The sequence below is a fragment of the Eublepharis macularius genome, chromosome 3, assembly GCF_028583425.1.
Source record: "Eublepharis macularius isolate TG4126 chromosome 3, MPM_Emac_v1.0, whole genome shotgun sequence".
Classification (NCBI taxonomy): domain Eukaryota; kingdom Metazoa; phylum Chordata; class Lepidosauria; order Squamata; family Eublepharidae; genus Eublepharis; species Eublepharis macularius.
Genome location: NC_072792.1, coordinates 142,836,792 through 142,858,580, shown reverse-complemented (window position 1 = coordinate 142,858,580; position 21,789 = coordinate 142,836,792). Strand labels below are relative to the sequence as shown.

At 43.6% G+C, this 21,789-nt stretch overlaps 1 protein-coding gene across 3 annotated transcripts in view; it reads right to left on the bottom strand.

Moving 5' to 3' along the window:
* Positions 1–18,113, bottom strand: part of COL8A1 (collagen type VIII alpha 1 chain) — a 160,388-nt gene extending 142,275 nt beyond the window's left edge. For 2 of the 3 annotated variants that reach the window (XM_054975078.1, XM_054975080.1), the window contains exon 1: positions 18,038–18,098. The gene's annotated coding sequence lies outside the window, so the exon portion shown is untranslated. Of the gene's footprint in view, positions 1–18,037 lie in introns of all 3 variants that reach the window. The other variant, XM_054975079.1, reaches the window with a different exon arrangement.
* Between the last annotated feature and the right edge of the window lie 3,676 nt (positions 18,114–21,789).

Genomic DNA, 21,789 nt, shown 5'->3' with positions numbered 1-21,789 from the left:
TTATTAATGCGATTTTTAGCCTGCCCTCCCTGGGCACTCAGGGTGGGGTACAATAAAATGCTCAATGAGCATTTAAAATATATATACATATTGCAGAAAACATAAATACATAAAACAATGTATCAGATGGCGGCCCCCTCCAGTTTCCCCATTCTGAACATAAACATAATCTAGTTATTTAATTAACAAACAGATAGCCTAGTCACTTAAAAGAAACTCACAGGTTCAACTAGGGTTGCCAGCTCCAGGTTGCTGGAGACTAGGGGTGTGTGGTTTGGAGAAGGGAGGGGCCTCAGCTGGGTATAATGCCAGAGTCCACTCTCCAAAGCAGCCTGTTTCTCCAGGGGAACTGATCTCTATGGCCCGGAGATCAGTTGTAATTCTAGGACATCTCCAACCACCATCTAGAGGCTGGCAACCCTAGGTTCAACTCAGATATTCAGTTAGGGTTGCCAGGAACCCCTCACCTACTGTCGGCAGGGTGGTGTCCCTGGCACTTACCTTGTGCACTGCACTTCCAGAAGTGATGTTACCACGCTGCCCGCACAAGCGCTCCCGCACTCCGCATGGGGCCAATCCAGCCCGTTTGGAGCCCAAATCAGCCCCAAAGAATGGGAATGCTCCTGCAGGTGGCATGATGATGTCACTTCTGGATGTTGCCTTGCCAGTTGGGAGCACACGCACGGCATGTGCCCCTGAGGTGCTTGCTGGTGGTGGGCAACCTCTGGGAGTTTGCCCCCTTCCACCGATCACTGGGCAATCAGCAGACAAGGGGGCAAATCCCTGGGAACCTTATATTCAGCGGCTGTCAAGCAAACAATATAAAGAGCACCCCATAATCTGGCCTGCAGCCCAGCTAGGAACACATGGAGGTGCTATTTAATGAACATGCCCCAAATCCCAGAAAAGTAAGGGGATTCCTTCAGCCTGTACTGGTTCATAAAAGCTCCATGTGATTCTAGAGACAACCAGATTCAATTGCTTGGACAGCAGTTAAGAGGAGAAATTTCTGAATTGTTAATTACAATTACAAACAGAAAACTGTGAGCCTGATTCTAGTAGCAGGTCTCCTTCATGCAAAGCAGAACAATAACTGATACTAGATCATTTCACTCACACATGGGCTTTCTCTGTGGTGGCCCCCCTACCCTATGGAACGGCCTGCCTGAGGAGGTCAGGAGAGCCCCCACTCTCCTGGCTTTCCGCAAACAATGCAAAACTGAATTATTCAAAAAGGCCTTTTTTCTCAGTTAAGAGAGTGGTATTGTAGGAAAGGAATCCCAGATGTTTTGCTAATGAGTTAGAAACGATAGATTTCACTATTATGTTGCCTTACATATTATCTGTTGCTTTAAATATGTACTCCTATATCCTACCTGTGCTTTATGTTGTTCAATGTAAGTCCTAGAATTGATTATGTTCTGTTCAGCAATTCCTCAACCCCACACTGGATCCTTGCTAATACTATATCTTTGTAAACTTATATTCTTTTACCCCATGACATTGTTTATGGAAATGTTCTTGAAACTGTATTCATTTACCCTATGACACTGTTTATGGAAATGTTCTTGACACTGTATGGAAATGCCTGCCCTTGTCCTTACCACTAATTGTACTAATCTCACACGATGTAATCCGCCTTGAGTCTCAGTGAAAAAGGCAGAATATAAATAACATAAATAAATGAATGAATTTCACTCAATCAGTTCCATTAGAACAGCAAAGCACTGTGTAATTAACTGAGCCATCCTAATCAGAACATCCTTCAAAATGCATTGGAGCCAGTGGGCTTAGAAAGGTGTAACTCTGCTAAGGATGGCACTGCTATTTCTCTACTTTCCATTTTCAGACAGCTTAGTAATATATTGAAACATTGCATAATTTTAGCTGTCAGCTACTACTGATGTACAACACAGTTAATGATATTATCAGTTACAAGAGAACGAGTCTTTATGTATTAAACTCAGGTCTTCCCATGAACTCAAGTCTTCCGAGCCTCAAACACTCTAACCACTGGCTCACTACGTGTGTGAATATAATGTTACATGTCTTTTGTGCTGCAATGGGAGATTGATGACTCATATTTAGGATGTGATCACATACAGTCACTACATTTGGGTAGTAAGCAATGAAAAGGCAGATCAAATGAGAAACAATCCATGTTTGCCAATGACTCTTATTTAATAACGGGCTCTAGATTAGCTCCTGCCTCTCAAGAGAGAAATCACGTCAACATGAATAGCTTGCTGGAATCATCAGATGAGTGAGCTGCAGTTGCCAATATGGAATACTAGGTCCATAGTTCAGAGCCATTATGCAGAAAATGGTGGTGGAGAGTGCTTCAAATCATAGCTGACTTATGGCAACCCCTACTGGAATTTTCAAGGGAAGAGACTAACAGAGGTGGTTTGCTATTGCCCGCCTTTACATAGTGTCCGTGGTCTTCCTTGGAGGTTTTCTGTCTAATTACTAACCAAACCCAACCCTGCTTTGCTTCTGAGATCTGACAAGATCAGGCTTGCTTGGACTATCCAGATCAGGACATACAGAATGTACCCCCATATAAATCTAATCCTGAAGATATCCAAAAGAGGATCAAATTAACCCCAAGATGTGGGTGGAGGGAGATGTATTTCAGTCCCCCTTCCCTCACATCTTGGGGTTCAGTCTATACTACATGCATGCCTCAACTCTAATGAGACTGATTGTCCTGTAGGGCTTCTGCACACAGGGGCTGTTTGGGGCTGTTTGATCTCACATAGGATTTGTAAAGAACATGTTTTTTTATGTGTGGGGTTTTAAACACTCAGTAGGCATGATATTAATCAATTAGTAACATGCATCAGATATAATAAATGATCTTACACACTATTTTTTGGGATATGGAGACCAATATTAGTGGTTGTTCATGGTACAGAATGCCATACTTATCACTGGAAGACAGATTGTTTTGGTTGTTTTCCTAGCAGGACCTAGAAGAATGCTTCTGTCCTTCAGAAACACTGTGTCACCAAAGTACAATACTTCCAAATTTGCTAGATTTGCAGAGAAGGCCTTGTAACAAGTGGCTCACAGACATACACAGACATAACAGTCATCAGTTTACTGCACTGGGAATAGAGTTTATAGCCTCAGCAGCACCACAAGCTGTTGACCACCCAGCCAGCAGACAGAAGTGGAAAAGAGGACATTAGTGAATATTTAACAAGAGGCTCACTTAAATCTTCATAAAAACCAGACTTGTCTAAGATCTCACTGTATCTAAATGGTATCTGCATTCTAAGAGGTTGTCTATACTGCAAATTTAACTAGGTTTAAGTAAACTTGAACCAGGTTCATTTATTATGACTCCCAACTGAAAGGGCTTTGGGGACTGTAATACAATGCAAGTTAAAGAATTCTCAGCACCATCACAAACTGTAATTCCCAGGAAGAGGTCATGAAAGTGAAAACTATTTTCACTCAGTAATACAGATGTTTATGAATTGCAATACGGTCCAAGCGACCAAGCACATTCAGTTCAAATGGTTGTAACTTTCATTGAACCTTCTTGTTCAAGGAAGGAAGGTGGATATACAAAGGTCCATTTTAAAGGATAAATAATAGTTTCAGTTGATCCAATGTTTTGGGAACTCTGCTGGTCCCACAGAACGCTGAACAGAACACAAAGCACATGAGGCAACACCTTTAACTGGGTGGTTTCACTTGTGTCCCATGTACCCCATGCTGAAAGGTGCTGGAAGACAGACCACATTCTTCATCTCACTTACAAAAACCTTCACTGAGAAAATCCTGACTTGTTAGTCTCAGTAGTCTTCAGCAAAACCAAAAGAGAACTGCTTTGTTTTGATGCCAGCAGGGGTCTCTCATTCTTCTGAGAGAACAAGCAGCTACAAATAACCATCACTCATCTATGAAGTTCTAGTGACAGATACTGGTATTTTAAAGCTTGTTAATAAATACATTGTCAGTTCCAAAAATAATTACATTTTTAAAAATTTCTCTTCAAATGGATAGAATTGATCTTTGAAAAGTTTTTTTTCCTCTCAAAAACTGAAATTTCAGTAACATTTGAGATGAAACATTCCATTATGGCATTTTAAAAAAATGTGTAAATGTTTTCTTTTGCTTGGACATCGCAAAGACATTTTGTTTTGACTTGCTGAAACAAAATGTTTTGACTCAACTCTCATTGGCTTAGAACAACCATAAAGACGACATTTTTGGAACATGTTAAGCTAATAACTATTTCAAGACGCCATTAGAGGATTCACTCAGCACATCATCAAAGTCTTCAGATGGAGAGCTGAAATTTCAATCCAAGCTATAGACCTTGAGCTACTCTCCCACTACCACACTGCAGATAATAGCAACCGGTTTGCTTCAATCCCACAGTTACTTGATTTTTTTTTTGGCTTCTTGGCTACTTGGCTTCCATGATGAAAAAGTAACAATTTACTGCAGCCAGCCTCCTTCAAAGAAATGGCTAAGATAATTCATGACATACAATCATGACATAATTGCATCTGTTGCAAAACCTAAAGGGCAATCCAGCCAAAATGAAAACACTCTGAAGCCTCATTGATTTAAATGCAAGAGTTAAATATGACTCAAATCTCTTCCAGTGAAATCAGTGGGACTGAATATGCTTGCTCTGTTGGGATCAGTCTCGTATAGAGAAGGGCACGAACCAGAAAAATGGTGGTTCCTAGCAGTTCGTGGTTCATTGCATTTCATGAATCATGAACTAGCATGAAATTGCCCCGTGAACTGGTTTGTTTGGTTCGTGTAAACGTCACTTCCAGGGCAGCAAAAGGTCTGCAGAAAGCCCCTCTCCCTCCCCCCATTGCCTAGGAAACTGATTGATCAGCACCAGGCTGTCTGCAGAGACAAACTGTAAAAAAAACCCAAACTGCTCTAAAATCATAGCAGTTTGTCCTGGTTCATCAGAAAATGAGCTCCGACGAACCACTGGTTCACAAACAAAAAAAAACAGCCTGTTTCATGATGAACTTTGGTTCATATTTCAGTTCATGCCCATCTCTAGTCTTATAATGTAGACCCAGACTTGCTGAGTGAAGCAGCGAAAAGCCTCATCGATGAATCCACCCCTTGTGAGGTTTTTTAAAACTAAAAATGAGATTCCATCTGAACCAAAAAGAGACATGCAGTCAGATGGCCACTCAACCACACTTACAGTAACTTCTAAGCAGAATTACTCCAGTGTAAACCCACTGATTACAATGAACTTAGAACAGTGTAACTGTTAGGATTTCACTGTTTGCATCAAAGACTGATACTAGTGATTTGGTTTGGACCATCTGTCAAGCCATGACAGTTTATCAAATGTAAGATCTACAATGACCAGGAAATTCTAACTGTAAATTGACTTATTCCAGCTTCAGTACCTAAAAGTCAAATGTAGTGCCTATTTCAAGGGTTTTTGTTTGTTTTAGAATATCATTTCAGAAATCAATTTTCTCATTTTTAATGATTCAGGTAAAAACTTATTTCTGCTAAACATAGGGGACAGAAATGTAAGAATGTGCTTGACTATTAAAAACCAAGGATACTTTAATCCAGTGCTCAAGTTCATCTTTACATTCATTGTTAGTGTAGCCTGCAAAGAAGTGGCATTAGCCATTAACAAATGCAGGGCTTTTTTTTCAGCCGGATCTCCCTGGATCTGAGAACCGGCATCTCTGAAAAAAGATCATGTGACTGGTGGCCTTGCCCCCCCCCGCCCCAAAAGACCCGTGGGCCATCTCCCCAGGTGGAGCTCCTCCCAGGCTGCCTGCTTTCCCGGCCTCTTCCCCGGCCTTTCCCTCCCTCCCTCTTTCTTTCCATCTTTCCTTCCTTCTTTCTTTCCCTCCTTCTCTTTCTCTTTCCATGTCTTTTTTTCTTCCCTTTCTTTACCTTCCTTCCTGAGGCACTGTTGCTGCCTGGCTGGCTGAGAGGCTGGCCAGGAGGAAGAAAGAAAGAAAGCAGCCCTCCTGTTGCTCTTCCCGCTGCCACCGCACCAAGCAAGGGGCGAGAGAAAGAAAGAGCTGCGTGCCTGGCTGGAGGTGGTGGTGAAGAAGCAGCTCAGCAGGTCACTCCCCCTTCAGCTGCCCCACAGAGAAAGGGCTCCCATCCTGCCCACCAACTTCATGGTGGTGTTGGTGGAGGTGCCCACCGAGGGGGAGAAGGAGGAGCACCCGGGGGGACAACCACCACTGCCACCTCCGGTGGAGCCAGGCGAAGATCCCAGAAGTGGGAGCCACAGTAGGTGAGGCGGCAGTGCGTGGAGCAAGGCAGAGGCAAAGCTAAGTCTCAGGGCTTCTTCGCTACCTGCCCAGGGCAGGTGAGGTAGCCACCTGGGCCAGCCCTTGTTGGGGTTAATGGGGCAGGCAGCCACTTCCCTCATCCTCCCCACCCCAGTCTTTGGGAGCGAAGGAGCCTCTTGGAAGGCTCCCCCGCGGAGGCCAGTAGCAAGCCACAGCGCTGCAGCTTGTGGCTGGCTCTTGTTTGTCTGGCTAGCCGGTCCCACAGGGGAAACAGGGGGTTGTTCTATGAGCCCCCCTCTTCCAAAAAGATCTATGAGCCCCCCTCTTCCCGGTAGAGGGCGTTGTCCTATGAACCTCCCTCTTGGGGTGGGGGGTCTTTAGGAGAGAGGATGTAAGAGAAGAAATGGGTCACAAATTAGACATTAAAAGTGAAAACACTCAGAAACCTGGAATTAAAAAGGATGAAATGTTTCAGCAGAGATCGGTTCATGAGCTGGGGTCAACCTCTCTAAGTGTGGAGCTTCATTGGTCAAGTGGAGTCTGTGTTCAGCCAATGGTGAAATGGGAAGGAGATGCTTATAAGGGATCTTCACTTCCCAACATTTTTTATTTTTTTGCATTCTGCTGACTCTTCCATGCAGTCTTTTTAAATAGCATGACTTAAATGGTCAAGAGACTAACAATATGTCATGTTAAATTGCTTCTGTTTTGTTTTGGCTGCGTATCAGCTTTCTGCTTGTTTTCAAATTTATACAGTCCATACACTGTTGTGTTATTGAATGTCCTAGCTGTAGATGTAGATGACTTACAATGTAATCTGCCTTGAGTCTCAGTGAGAAAAGCAGACCATAAATAACATAAATAAAGAAATAGGGCTGTGATCCAGGAGGTCCCTGGTTTAAATCTCACTTCAGCAAGGAGTTCACAAGGTGACCTTAGGTACCATCCATCTGCAATATGAGAACAACACTGGCCTACCTTACAGGGCCATTGTAAGGCTTACCAGTAATATTTGCAATGCTTTCTGAACAATGAAATTGCTATAGAAATGCAAAGTATTATTATTTGACTTAGAAAAAGTGCAATAATACAAAGCGCTGTAGCTTTGTCTTTATTTATTCCCTTCTATCCCACCCCATCCTTCTATCCCACCCCATCCTAAAAGCAGGGTAGCTTGCAATACTTTAATTATCACTCTAGTTTATGTACCAGCAAAACTGCAGCATTGGAAAAGCAATCATAAGCAAAACCTACTTAGCTTCCACAGAGCCGGATCGAGGGGGGCAGGGGGGGTAGCCTGCCCCCGGCACTGCCAAAGAGGGGGCACCGGGCGCAGCTGCCAGCTGCCCGGGAGGCTGAGCGCAGGGTTGGGAGACTCTCGCCAGTCCCGCCGATGTGGTGGCTGGCTGGCTTGCCGTGCGCGCAGGACCTCTCAGCCCTGTGCTCAGCCACCAGCGCGGCAAGCCAGCTGCCCCAACGCATGCCCTCACCGCCACCAGCTCCGCGGCTCACCGTGCACTGGGGCAGCCGGCTTGCCACGTGGGCGGCACAGGGCAGTAGGGCACACTAACTGGGCAGAGGGCCTCCTAGCCCTGCGCTCAGCTGGCCGCGCAGCAAGCTGGCCACCCCAGCAACTGGTGAGCCACGGAGCTGGTGGCAGCGAGAGCGTGCCCTGGAGCAGCTGGCTTGCCACAAGGGTGGCTGAGCGCAGGGCTAGGAGGTCCTGCACAAGTGGCAAGCCAGCCAGCCGCCCCAGCGCACGCCCACGCCGCCGCCAGTTCCACGGCTCACCAGGCACTGGAGCTTGCCGCGCATGGCTCCCGCCCTGCGTGATGACGTCACAAAAGTGACATCATCACACAGCGCCAGGAGCGCGCGTGCAGCACCCGGGCAAGGTTTGCCCCGCGCGCCCACGCGCCTGGATCCGGCACTGAGCTTCCGAGATCTAAGATCAGGCTAGCCTGGCTATACTGCCCCAGTTAACTCTTATGTTAAAATAACTGTGAATAGATCTTTCATCTACACATTTCTCTAATCATTTTAAAAGTCCCTAATACCTTCTAGCAGTTGCCACTTCATGTGGTAGTGAACTCCACATATTACAGATGCATTCTTTAATATCCAGAGGAGTTAGCCGTGTTAGTCTGTAGTTGCAAAATAGTAGAGTCCAGTAGCACCTCTAAGACTAACTGTATTGAGGCATAAGCTTTTGAGAACCACATGCATAAGTGGGTGTCATCAAAATATTGATGGCACCCAATACCAATGCCTCAGACAATCTAATTCAAAAGTCTTTTAATCAAATGGATTCTGGTTTTGGAAAAGGTGTGACCAAACTTGCAATTTGCTGCTCACAAAGTAGATTTCTGGCTCACAACACTGCACTGCTTAGAGGAAACACTGTGGTGCCAGGTCAGGGGCAAGGTGAGCGGGCCCAAATCAAGGGAGTGCTCTGGGGGGTGGCTGTGCCCTGCGCAATGATCTCACTTCCAGGAAGCAAGGTGACTTCTGGGAAGCAAGGCACACTTGCATGCGCACATGTAATACTAGAGAGATCCACCACCTTTTTTCTCAGAAAAAAGTCCTGAACAGATGACTCCTTCCGTGTTGTGCTGAGCTACCAAACAAGATGTCAAATTCCCAGTTTAGTTTCTTGATCTGGTTGGCTGGAACAAAAGTAAACTCTGTGCATACAGAGACTCAAGTAAAAACATTGTAACATGACTGATTCATTTGTTCACAGAGATGGCAAAGAGAACCTAAAATTTTTCTGTCTTCTGTAACAGCTAACTCAACTTAATGTAATGTGGCACACATAAACAAAACTGATTGTAAAGCAGACAGTGTCTTAATGTGGGAAAACTAGTTTCTTTTCTTTTCCCTGTATACTTAAAGCTGTTTTGGCCTGGTAAAAACTACCACTTGTAAACACCATATCAGGCCTGTTCAGTAAATGATACCCTTCAATACTCCATTATAAACCAGAAACAGAACCAACCCACCAGAACGGAGCAATGACTGTTTCCTGAAAGAGGAGGTTAGGGCAGATTCCCCCCCCCCCCGCCCAAAGTCTTGGGACCATTTATTGAACACAACCAAGAACAACAAATCACAGAATTTTTACCACAATTCCCTGTTATTTTGGAGCGTAAACTTAAGAATCATAAGTGGCTGGGTCCCTGCAGAAGAATCTGAAAACATTTATAAAACTTTGATTCAGGTAGTACCTATCTTTATTGGTATATTACTTCATCTTCTAAGAAACTGATCTGGAACCAGAAATGCACCCTTGTGGATTTACCTTACAAGCAGCATTTTTATAATTGACATTAAAATTGTTTTAGCCTGGAGTAACTCTTCACACAATTGCAACTGCTTTATCCTTCCTAGGTTCAAGCTCATGTACAGTACTTTATCAATTACATTGTTTTCATAGCCCTCCCATTTTTCTGTGGGAATGGCAGTAGAAGTCCATTTGGCATGGGCTGGGTTGCCAGATAGTCTCTGTAAAAATAGTGGACACAGGGGAAGGGGGGGCAGTACTCATATGAGGAATGAGCTTTGTGCGTGTGCAAAGCATGCACATGCTCCTGGTCACAGCACAATGACATCACTTCTGGAAGTGATGTCATCATGCCACCCACAGCTACTGACACTGCTGGGTGGGGTCCCTGCTGAGCTTGGAGGGGAGGGGAGAGGAGGCAGGAGCAGGCCCTCTCACACACAATTTCCAAAGCCATGTCTAGAGAAGTCACCACAAAGGCTCAACAGTCTTTGGCATCCAGAGGCACACTTAGCAAATATGCACCTCCCAGGGTGACCAGGCCAGTCCCATGTTCTCAACCATTCCTCCTTCTCAAGGCTGTTGCGAGGAGGAAATGGAGACATGGAGATAGTGAGAGATGCTTTGCACTAGGAATGCCAGACCCCCAGCGGGGATGGGGGATTCCAAGCCCCCACCCCAGCCCCTGGCCCCGCCCCCACTTACCTGGCCAGCGGGGGGGGTCACACCTTCTGTGCGCGCTCCCCTGCAGTGCTGCATGCTCCGATGCACAGCCGCCGCCTGGATTGGGCCCATTTTGGCCCAGATCGGGGCTGCACAGTGGATCAAAACATGCCCGTTTTGGTTTACTATTTTTACAGTGGACCAAAACATGGCCCGTTTTGGCCCAAATTGGGCTTGGTTTGGGTCCATTTTGGCACAGATCGGGCTTGTTTGGGGCCGCTGCAGAGCACAGGAATGCTCCCGCACTCTGCAGCAGCACCAAAATGGGCCCCAAAAAAGCCCAATTTGGGCCAAAACAGGTGCATTTTGGGCCACTGTGGAGGGCAGGAGCACTCCTGCGCTCTGCAGCAGCAGCCCCAATCCGAGCCTCTGCAGATCGTGGGTGTGCTCCAGGGGCTGTGTGATGATGTCACTTCCCAGAAGTGATGTTATCACACTTGCGGGAGTGCGCGTGCACGCTTTGCATGCGCGCACCCCCCCACACACCACAGGTAAGTGCAAGGAGCCAGTCCCCTGCCAGGAGGTTGAGAGGGCCTAGCAACCCTACTTTGGGCTGGGGGCGGGGGAGCAGAGGAAAGCAGCAGCTAGGCTGCTTCTGATCCATGAGCATTTAAAAGGAGCAGAAAGTCTTGACTTGTAAGAAATCTAATTGGGATAGTGGGACATGAGGTGGTGGTGGTTCTTCAGGTCAACGCAATATAAATGCTTTTATAAAAAATAAAGTGAAACCCTAGAGCTCAGCTAAGGATGGGAAAGGAAGCCACTTTATCATTTTAAAGTCTCTAAGTGGTACAAGGATCATGTCCTTATTTCCCAAATGACAACTCCCAGAAGGCAACACCAGTAGAAGTTTACAAAGCGAAGCACCCAAGCCAAAAACATACACAGAAATAGCTGTTTTGAATCATTAGAAATTAAATTACCTTGATTATCTGGAAGGTGGCACAAATTCAAGATGCTAGCAAGGAAACCCCACCCCCAAATCCATTGATTTTTCTTCATGTTCTGATGCTTACCAGCCATGCAACATGAGCACATCTTTTCTCTTTACTATTTCCTGGAAATGGTATTTCTCCCTTCCAATCAAACTCTTGCAAGGGAGGAGCAAAAAGCACTCCCAGCCAATTCAAACTGCAGACAGCTGCAATTCTCCTTCCCCCTTCTTTTGGGAGGGAGATTTTTTCCCCCACCTTGTAAAGTCAAAAAGCCTCAGCTTGCTCAGGTACTGGTAGATTTCGAAGTCCTCTTCTGCACAGGGCTGCCTTGCAGTCCTGAGCCCCTTGCTTGCACCAGTTGTAATTGAGTTTGCTGAGCTGAGCTATGCTTTGCATGGCTGAGATATGCTTTGCAGAACGTTTATTCATTGCAGAGAACTGGTTGGATAGCAACTGCTCTAGGGCTTGTAAATTACTTTCTTGTACTTGATTAGGTCTGCAGCTGCTCTGGTCTTTGCAAACTGTCTGCTTTTCTTCTATGGTCTTGCCCCTCCTCTGTTCACTCAGGTCATTGCAAGGGAGGAGCCAGGTGTCCAGTATTTTTACTCAATATCACCCAAGCAATCCAAGAACATACCAGACTGTCTGGGTGAAAACAGGACACCTGGCAACCCTAGGCATGGGCGATTAAGTCATTAATTATATAAGTCATTAATTATTAATTAATTAAGTCATCAACACCAAAAAGTGTTCACATTAATTTCTCAATGGGGGATATTGCCCTGATACAGAGCAGACCCAGTTCCACAGCCCAACTGATCTTGTAGAGTTTTATATCTTTTCCATTCAGAAAAGTGCAGCATCAGAGGTTTGAATGTCATCTGACACTGAAGGAGGATCTTTCTCCACACACACACAAACATTCCTAATTGATTAAATCCATGAAAAAGGTGAATACAGCCTGCAAGCAACCAGTCATAGTGTGCCACAAATGCAGACCAAGTTTATGAAATCATGTATCTGTACCTGACCTGTAAGACAATTAAATGATGCAACTACTGATACAGTGCAGATGAACCCCAACACAGGAACCCCCCGGAAAATTACTATGCATTTATTCGTTAATATGGTCTCTCTCAAGGTTTGGAATCAAATATGTGGCAAATTAATGATGAGATTCCAAGGGCTCAGGCAGCACCTCAAGGACTCCCTGAAGCACAAAACAGGAGCAGCCTATTGTATTGAATGATCTGCCTAAAAGCTATAGCATCAACTGTCCCTCCCTGTCCAAAACTATAGTGAGTATCTTAATAGCCTTAATGCATGGAAGGATCCATCAAACTTATCTTAAACCCATCAACATTCCTGAACCCAGCCATCCCACTCCTGGTCTGTTGTCACCTTGGGAACACCTGGCTACAGCCGTCATTCTAGACAGTCACTCATCGCCCCCTCCCCCCCTTGAGTTCGAATGCGGAAAACTTTCCTGCAAAGCCATTAAATCCAGATCTACTAATACCATTAAATCCTGATCTCAGAGCATCCTGATCTTAGCACTTCCATCCCTTTTCACTCTGCACCCAACTGAGTCCTCTGCTGCTTGTTACTTCAGATCCTCCAGGATTTCTTCCCTGTTCAGGACAGGCTCATGTATTTTCTTTTTCCCCTTTATTGCTCCATTTTGTATTGTGATCGGTGGTTGTAATGTAGGCATTAAGCTTCATCGTATTTGTGTGTGTGCCTGATTAATCTTTGGCAAGCCTTTCTTGCTATTCCCCTTTATTTTTCATAACAAAGATTTCAATTGTATTCTATTTTCTGCTGCTTATTTCTGGGATTCTCTCTCCTCTCACACAGAAGTTTACCCAGATTTGGGACTCCAGTATGCACTGGGCAGTGGTCCTTTTAATTAAGTTTGCTTGAGTACATGTTTATTTATACCTACCACACAAGGGGGACACACCAAATATCAAGGGGTGTACATTTGGATAACACTAACGGACCAGGTGACATACTGAGCCCTTGTGTGACCTTGCCACACTTCAGCAGGGGACTCTGGGTAGGCCTTGAGTGTGGTCTGGGTATGGGCCTGATAAGGGATTTTGAAAGGAGAAAATAAGTTGTGTTTGGGAACTGAGAAGAGCTGTTTCTTAGAGAAGGTGAGAGATGTCCATGAGGTAACTGGGCTTGCACTTGGATATTAAACCTGAGACAAGAAAACCTGGTTAACAAACCAAGGCTGAATCCACACACCCGCGGAGCGTCCCGGTGTTGCGCTAAATGTTCGCTAAACACCTGGAAGTGTAGCGTCTTTCTAGCGCGATTCTAGCAAAGTGTTTAGCGAACATTTAGCGCAACACCGGAATGCTCCGCGGGCGTGTGGATTCAGCCCAAGATGGCAGAAGCATGTTGCATTGTAGCAGAAGTATGACAGAGAAAGAACCAATCTGATCTGATGACAGAGAAGGAACCAAATCAATCAAAATAACAAGAAAGGCATTTGAGAGCATCCTTTAGTGAAAGAAATATGACCTGAGCATTATTTGTATCTAGGTAATGACGGTGTGTGTGAAGTAGGGTTGTCAGGTCCCCTTACCTTTCCAGTGGGAGGGGGACCCTCCACTTACCTTTAATGTCTTCCCAGCATGGCATGACGATGTCACTTCCAGGAATGACATCATCATGCATGTCCCGGAAGTAATCCCGGGGCTTCACACAGGGCCAGTTTGGGTTCCCAAATGGGCCAAATCGGGAGTGATGTCATTGCGTCTCAGAAGGCACGTTCCCATGCTTTCCACCCTGCTGGCCAGGTGAATATGGCAGGGAGAAGAGACTGGTAGCAGGGGTCCCTCACCCCCACAGGGGAATGACAACCCTGTGTGAAGGTGGAAGATAACTTTTATCAGGGTTGGATTCTGAATGAAGCTAAAGGGGATTCTCATTAACGTAGTAACAATGAACTGAAAAGCATGCTTTAAAAAAAACTTGGGAAAGCCATTCAGGAGTTGTTTACTGTTGCCCAAGAAGTTAAAATTAAATCAAAAAGAGTTTTTGGCTAAACATTAGGAAGAACATCCTAGCAGTTATAGTGGTTCCTCAATGGAACAGACTTCATCAGGAGGTGACGGGTTCTTCCTTGGAGGTTTTTAAGCAGAGGCTAGATGGCAACTTGACAGCAATGATTCTGTGATTCAATATGAATTTAATCAGATCAGGAGAGTGAGAACAGGAAGGGATGGTCCAGTGCTAGGCTCCAGTGGCCTGTTTTATATGCCCAGGATAATGCTGATGGCCACTTGGGGGTCATGAAGGAATTTTCCTCCAGACCAGACTGGTCGGGGATCCTGGAGGTTTTTTGCCCTCCTCTGTGCATAGAGCAGGGGTCATTGGGGGAGTGATGGGGGAGGTAGCTGTAAATCTCCTTCTTTGTGCAGGGAGATGGACTGGATGGCCTTTGAGATCCCTTCCAGCTCTATGTTTCTGTGCTTCTATGGGAAAGAAATGGATATATATTTCTCTGAAAAGTGCACTGCTTTCTTATGGAATCAATACTGTGTAGTAAATAATGCTGTGGTAGAGCATAGCCATTCAGAAGCAGCATTTATTTTCCTTTATTCAAAACCAAGCAGGCTTACAATTAGAATCCAGGGGACCGTCAGACAAGAAAGCTGTAATTTTAAAAACTAAATTGGAATTAACCTAGTAACACGAGCACATGGGAACATAATGGGAATAAGTATTAAAAGTCAATACACTGTGCGATAAAATAACATAACATAAATAATATAAATAAAATAAAAATAAACTGCTGACTTTTCTCTCAGCTCTAGTATCCTCTTGTGAAAGCTGAAGCTCTATTGTATAGTTTGTTGGGGAAGGAAGATAATCAAAAGGGAAATGGTCTGAACAATGGAAGTTAGGAATGAAGTCAAAATTGTCCTTTGCTATAAAGAATAAACTAAAATTTTGCATCTGCACAGGTGTGTTTTTAAGCCTATGTTGTCTAATAGGCATTCTCAGAGACTACTGTACTTTCACTCAAATGGGACTGCCTACTACCAAAAAACTTGCCCGGCTGTTAAGAGATTTGTTGGAAGCCAGGCTGCGGGTGCACCCACTTTCAGAGGTGAACTGAGCAGCTATTAGACCCTGGGCCTTCTTGATGGTGGTGTCTCTGTTATTGCGATGTTCCATTTTGCTTACAGGTCAGGAATAGGGTACTCATGTAGATTTCTGCTGTTAGGTTGGCACAGTAGAGACGAGTATATTCAAAACAACATCAATTTATTAACAAGGAGATACAGAAATGGGAGCAACTGGTTTCAGGACAAGGGAGCTCAAACAGTCTACATTTCTAACAGAACCCAGCAGGCACTCAGCACCAGATAAAACCAGTTTTGCCCAGGCTCACTGGGAGAGCGGTTGGCTGAATCCTACTATTGCACTCTTATGTAGTCTGTCCACTGAAATTGTAATGGTGTAACTCAGAACAGGATCGCACTTCTTAATCTCCTGATGTCTGTCTGTGTTGCAGATTATACATATATATATATTTATGAATCATACATGCGTATATGTAAATCAGTGTTTGTAAGCCATCTTGAGAGATATCATTGAACTGCAAAGTAGATACATCTTAAGTAATTAAAAAGCATCACATTGTTTTATTTTTGACATTATGGAATGCTGATTCACACCACTGAGCAAAATGTTTATAAGGCGCTATTTCCCTGATCAAAGTGAGCAGTATTTAGCACATCACTACCCACATGCATGTGTACATATATCCCCACACATATATAAAACTGGTTTCATTACCAAAATAAGTACATTTTTTCCAACAAATCTCAAAAGGGCATTCAGTGGAAGATAAGTATTTTTGAAGTACTGCTGCCTTTTCATTTATTACTACTAGCCCAATACTATCAATCGACAAAGATGTCTATTTAAAAAGAAAAAAGAGACACCTGCAAGATAGCCCAGTTTGTATTAGGGATATTTCATCTAGTTATCTGTGTCCACCATTATAGCTCCCCTTTTCAAATGTAACCCCCCCCCATATTTCCCAGCCACCTCTCCATTTCTGTGCATGCAGCTATTCTGTGTTAAATGCATTTTGTGAGGTGTTTTCTTCCTGAGAATACTACTTGAAGTACGTTTTCAGAAATGTTTGGTTAACAGGAATTTGTGTGATAAATGGAATTTCACAGTAGGATCTTATTTTAACCTGAATTCTTCAGATAACACATTCCTGAAATTATAGCCTTTCAAGTTTTTTTTCTCCCTTGAAGACAAAAACTTAATAAATATGCAAGTAAACAATAATTACCATCAACATGCTAAAATATCTGTTAGGGAAGTAAAAATCTACTAAGCTTCCCTTTAAAAAAATGTGTTTGTTTAAAAACAGATTTTTCCCCTCTCTAATTTTAAGCATGAATCAAAATGTTCTGTACTTTAATGGCAATTTCAGAGGACATCAGACACTTATGTAACCTTCGGTTGGATCTTTTCCTGCTACTATAGAGAGAAAATTTCAGATGCTTACTGTATAATAATAAAAAAGAATTGTATCAAGCATACCTACTAGTTAAATGAAAGTTATACTGAGCTTGTGGTATCCCACAAAGTATATTAAAAGAGGCATTGTTTTGCATGCATAGAAAAACTATAAGAAATCATATTCCTGAGCAAGACATTGATAGGCCAAGGAGTTTTTCTTGTATTTTATAAAGTATTAAGCACTTTGACGGCCGTGTATACATAATAATTAAATTTAATAAGGGGTGTGGTTGAAAGTATTCCGAAATGTCTTGTAGCAACTGGACATTTTTCTAGGTACACTGAATTTTTATCATAGCAAACAACCCTGATCACTTACATTTCAGAACACGATGTAGGCATTCTTGGATTAGGATTTCTACCATGGAATTTCTTTGCGGAGGTGACTGTGTGGTTAAATGCCTTGTTTCATTTGCAATGAGTGAATGAGCTGATTTCTGTCAGGACAGTGCAGATAATTGGAGAGCTGAATTTAAAAAGTGCTTTCAAAGAATTTCTGCTCTTAATGCCTCACATTTGCTAGAGCTCTTCCTACTGAGGCAAGGAAATGTAAACATAAAGAGTCACATTGTTTGTCCCTTTCCACACATTTTTAAAACAGCCAGGAAGGGGATGAAGATCTGCAGCAATTTATCTTCTGACATATGGAGAGAGCACAACTGTAATTCATCCACACATTGCACACTATTCCATATTTTAAGGAAAGGCACTCTAGGTCTTCCAATAGATTCTGAAGATACCCAGCTTAACAACTTGTTCCTGTTTTCAAACTTCCACCTGATTAGTGTCTCTCCACTCGGGCAACAATGCAAATATACTATATTTGAAAAACAGTAAAACATATAAAAGATGCCCTTTGCAAAAGAATGGGTGAAACTTTCCCAAAACTGACAATAGGCCCTTTTCTAGTATTATCAGACAAACATTTTAGATTCTTTCTAAGTGCATTTCTTTTGAGCTTGTAAGTTTAACTGTGTTTTTAGCATTCAGACACAAGACAAAATTTAAAATGCTGTATAACATTTCCAGGCATATTTCTTTAACTACAGAAAGCAGGGAGGGGGGTAGCAGATGTTATATATTTCCCAGGATTTTCAGCAATCTTTTCATTTTTAAAACAACAGCACACTACTATGCTACTTGTCAACTGAAAAAGACCCCACCATCCAACCAACCAACCAGCACCCTCTAGAGAGTAACTGCAGAGCTGGCATCAGCACAAAACATCTGGAGGCAGCTGAAGCATTTGAAATAGAAACATTCCTTACCTTGAATATGCAAGATCCAAGGAGAGGAGATCACTGGCTCACCACACGGAGATTGAGAAAGTGCTCTGATCAGCTGCCGGTAGCATGCAGTTAGCTTTTAAGTGCAGGTGGGAGGAGCTGTTGTTCCTAGTAGGTGGGCAGACAGCAAGGCAGGCAGTAGCCAAAAGCCACTAGCACAGGAGATTCTGTTCCTCAGGGAGGGGGAACAAGGAGAGTGCATGCCACTTTTTAAAAAATGATATCATAATTTATTTAGTTTTTATTGCACAGGATTCATGTTCTGTTTCCTCTACTGAAACAATGTACACTCAAAATGATGTTGCCCCAATTCTTCCAATTTAGGAGTACTGTCAGTAGGGCATTTAATATCTTTTTCGACATCCCAGAATATTCATAAGCAGGCTGTTGAGTCTTTATAAATAAATGGGCTTTCTCAGTCATATCTGGGGTCTTTGTGGTTTGGTGCTGCCTCTCAAAGGTCTCAATCTTCTCAAATTCTAGAGGGCCCTGCTGGGGAACAGCTGCATTTCAGAAGTATGCATTGGCCATTGGTTGTTAGAAAGGTTTAAATTGGATTTAAAAGAATGGGGATTTCAGCAAGAGAGGGCAGATGTTGAAAAAGAAATATGTACAAATAATGATCATATAATTATGAAAATTTATACATTATTGTTGAAATTTGATACGGAGGAAGAATCTGTCAAAGAATGTATGACAAAATGGGCAAAGAATTTTGGGTACAATATACAAATGGATCAATGGGTTAAGGGCCTCAAATTTGCTTTGTGTTCCACTCTCAAGGAGAATTTTTATACGACTAGCTTGATGCATGGGCTTCACTATGGTGTTTAACTACTTTAAGTCCAATTATAATACTTATGGGTATGTAACATTTTTTGGTTTGTGGGCGTGGGGGTTGAGTTGGTTTTGTAGTATAATAGCATAGTACCCGAGCTTCACAAAAGTATTTGAATAAAGCGAAGTGTGTTGATGCCAAAAACTGATGAAGTGAAATTCAAAATGTAACAGTTATTTAAGAGATTTTTAAAAGGAAAAGACTGTAGTGCAAGAAATAAAGTGAAAAATATGTACAACCATTTTTTTTCTACTGAAGGACTTCTTTGGAAGACCACATTGGTGGTTTCCCCACAGGTGCTAGGATCACCAGGCTGCTGGGTGAGCTCACTCTGGAGCAGGCCATGTAGAACTTCCCATGTGAGAAGCAATCCTCCCTCAAGTCAATTACTGCCACCTTCAGTGTCTTCCCCTGGGACTTGTTGATTGTCATAGCAAAGTAGGCCTTGAGGGGGAACTGCAGTCTCTTAAATTCAAAGGGGTTCTCTGATGGTATGCATGGTATGAACCTCAACCCCCCCCCCCTCCCCGAGCACTGCTGTTGAACAATGTGGCCTCAATGACGTTCCTGTGAAGGGCTTTCACTCACAGTCTGGTGCCATTGCAGAGTTTGGGTTGGTTGAGGTTCTGGAGCAACATCACTGGAGCCCCCACTTTGAGGAGAAGCTTGTGGTCTGGGAAGCCAGGAGGGTTGAGTGTGTTGAGGAACTCCACGGGGTAGTGGACCACGTCATCCATTTGCCCCACTGAGTCCCCAGATCTGTACTCCATTTCTGCCCCTTTGAGGGAGTTGTGTTTCATTAATGATGGCAGCCTTGTCATTCTTGGGGGTCAGAATGGCATGCTTGCACAGCCAGTCCATGGACTTCTCTGTTATAGTGACGATATCAGGGTATATTGTGGCTGTTAGATCTGCTAGGGTCATCACTACTGTGCCCAGATCTGCAGGTATGGTCACCTTTCCCTTGAACTCAGGATATTCTCTGTTCCCTATTTTTAGTAGGAGTTCAGAGAATTCCCTAGCAGATACCCCATCTCTCAAGTGGACCCTCATGTTCTTTCTTAGTAAGAGTTTCCTGATGAGGGGCCACAGATACAATAGCTTGACACACACAGTAACCTACTGGCAGAGTCTGCCAGAAGTCTCCAACTAGCATCCCGGTGACTCCCCCCATCACTCTCTTGTAGCCCCTGACAGCTTTGAGGGTTATGCTCAGTGCCTCAAAACACCCCTTCCTCCTTTTAGCAAGGTGTATCCTGCACGATATCTGCCAGGAGGCTTCTTGGGAGCAGTAAAAGGTGATGGCTGCAAGAGGTGTGAGGTGGAGTTGGACTGAGGGAGGGATGGTGTGGTGGGCACTTTGAAAGGTTCATGTGAGAGGTTCACATTGAAATGGTCCCTAGAAAGGTCATGCACCATCTCCCCATGAACATTTAAAAACTCAGTTGTCATACTGACTTTTATATAAAATCCCTATTCAGGAGTCTTGTACTGTCTTTCTTCAACTGTCTGCAGTTTCTTGACCCGATATTTACCTCAGAACAGAGAGTTCCACAACTAAACCATCAGAGGGGGGGGGGGGTGCAAGCATGCAGGCATCACAGTAGCGTGGCCAGGTCCAAGTTGGGAAATTCCTAGAGATTTTGGGGGTGGAGCCAAACCCTATCCAGTGGGGTTTGGGGAGGAGAGGGGCCTCAGAATGGTATAATACCATAGAGCCCACTCTCCAAAGCAGCCACTTTCTCCAGGGGAACTGATCTCTGTCACCTGGAGATCAGTTTTCTGGGAGATCTCCAGCCACCACCTGGAGGCTGGCAACCCTACACCACAGGGAGATTGGCAACCCTAGTGAACTTTTAGGAGAAGACTGTGAGATTTTTTTTACCTCAGGACACATTCAATGACTCCCTTAGCAACTGTTTAGACTGCTGGGCTGATTCACATATGCAAATGATCTTGAAATCTATCCCAATCAGGGAAGAATGGCTGAGTTGGCAGTTGGAGGGGGAAGGGGGAGAAGAAGCCTCCCAGCCATACAGGGAAGCTGTATCCCTATGGGAAAACACATTTTACCCCCTTTTACCCCCTTAGGGGGCAAATTTCTTAAAATCCCTTCTTAGTGAGCCTCTACATCACAAAAAGAACATTCTCCCAAAATTTCATGTTTCTAGGTCCAGGGGTTTGGTCTGGGCATTGAGTCAGTCAAGACACTTGTCTTTATATATATAGATGTATTGGTGGTATATGTCTCCAGATAAAATTGCAAACATGGCTAAAGGTGTCTCAAATAAATGTTGGAAATGTGAACAACGTGCAGTAACATTTTATCATCTTTAGTGGACTTGCAACAAAGTGAAAAAATGTTGGTTACAATTTCATATGTTAATACAGAGAATCTTAAAGGTTAATCTACAGTTTAAACCATAGTTTTATTTGTTGGGAATTATGGACAAAAATTGGGGAAAGCGTATGGTATTTTAATTCTATATATGGTAAGAGCAGCACAGTTTCTATATGCCCAAAAATGGAAGTGCGAGGATCTACCTTCATGGGAAGATTGGACAGGAAAGATGATGGACTTAGCTGAGATGGCCAAACTTACGGCGTTAATTAGAGACAAAACACTCTTTATATTCATGGCAGCTAGGAAAATAAGGGCAAATGTAGTAACCGGGAGAGTAAACACCTGATATAGATCGTTGTCTTAGCTGCTAGAAACCATTCGGTTTTAACGTTGTTCAATGTTTACATTTTAGGTAAAATTCATTTTATAGTAATTTTATTTATATGCATGTAATTATATTTGTATTCTTGTATTTTGTTTTTTAATGAATGGTTTTGGAATGTGAAGGCTTATGGCCATATACAATAAATTCGTGTACTTAGTACTTAGTAT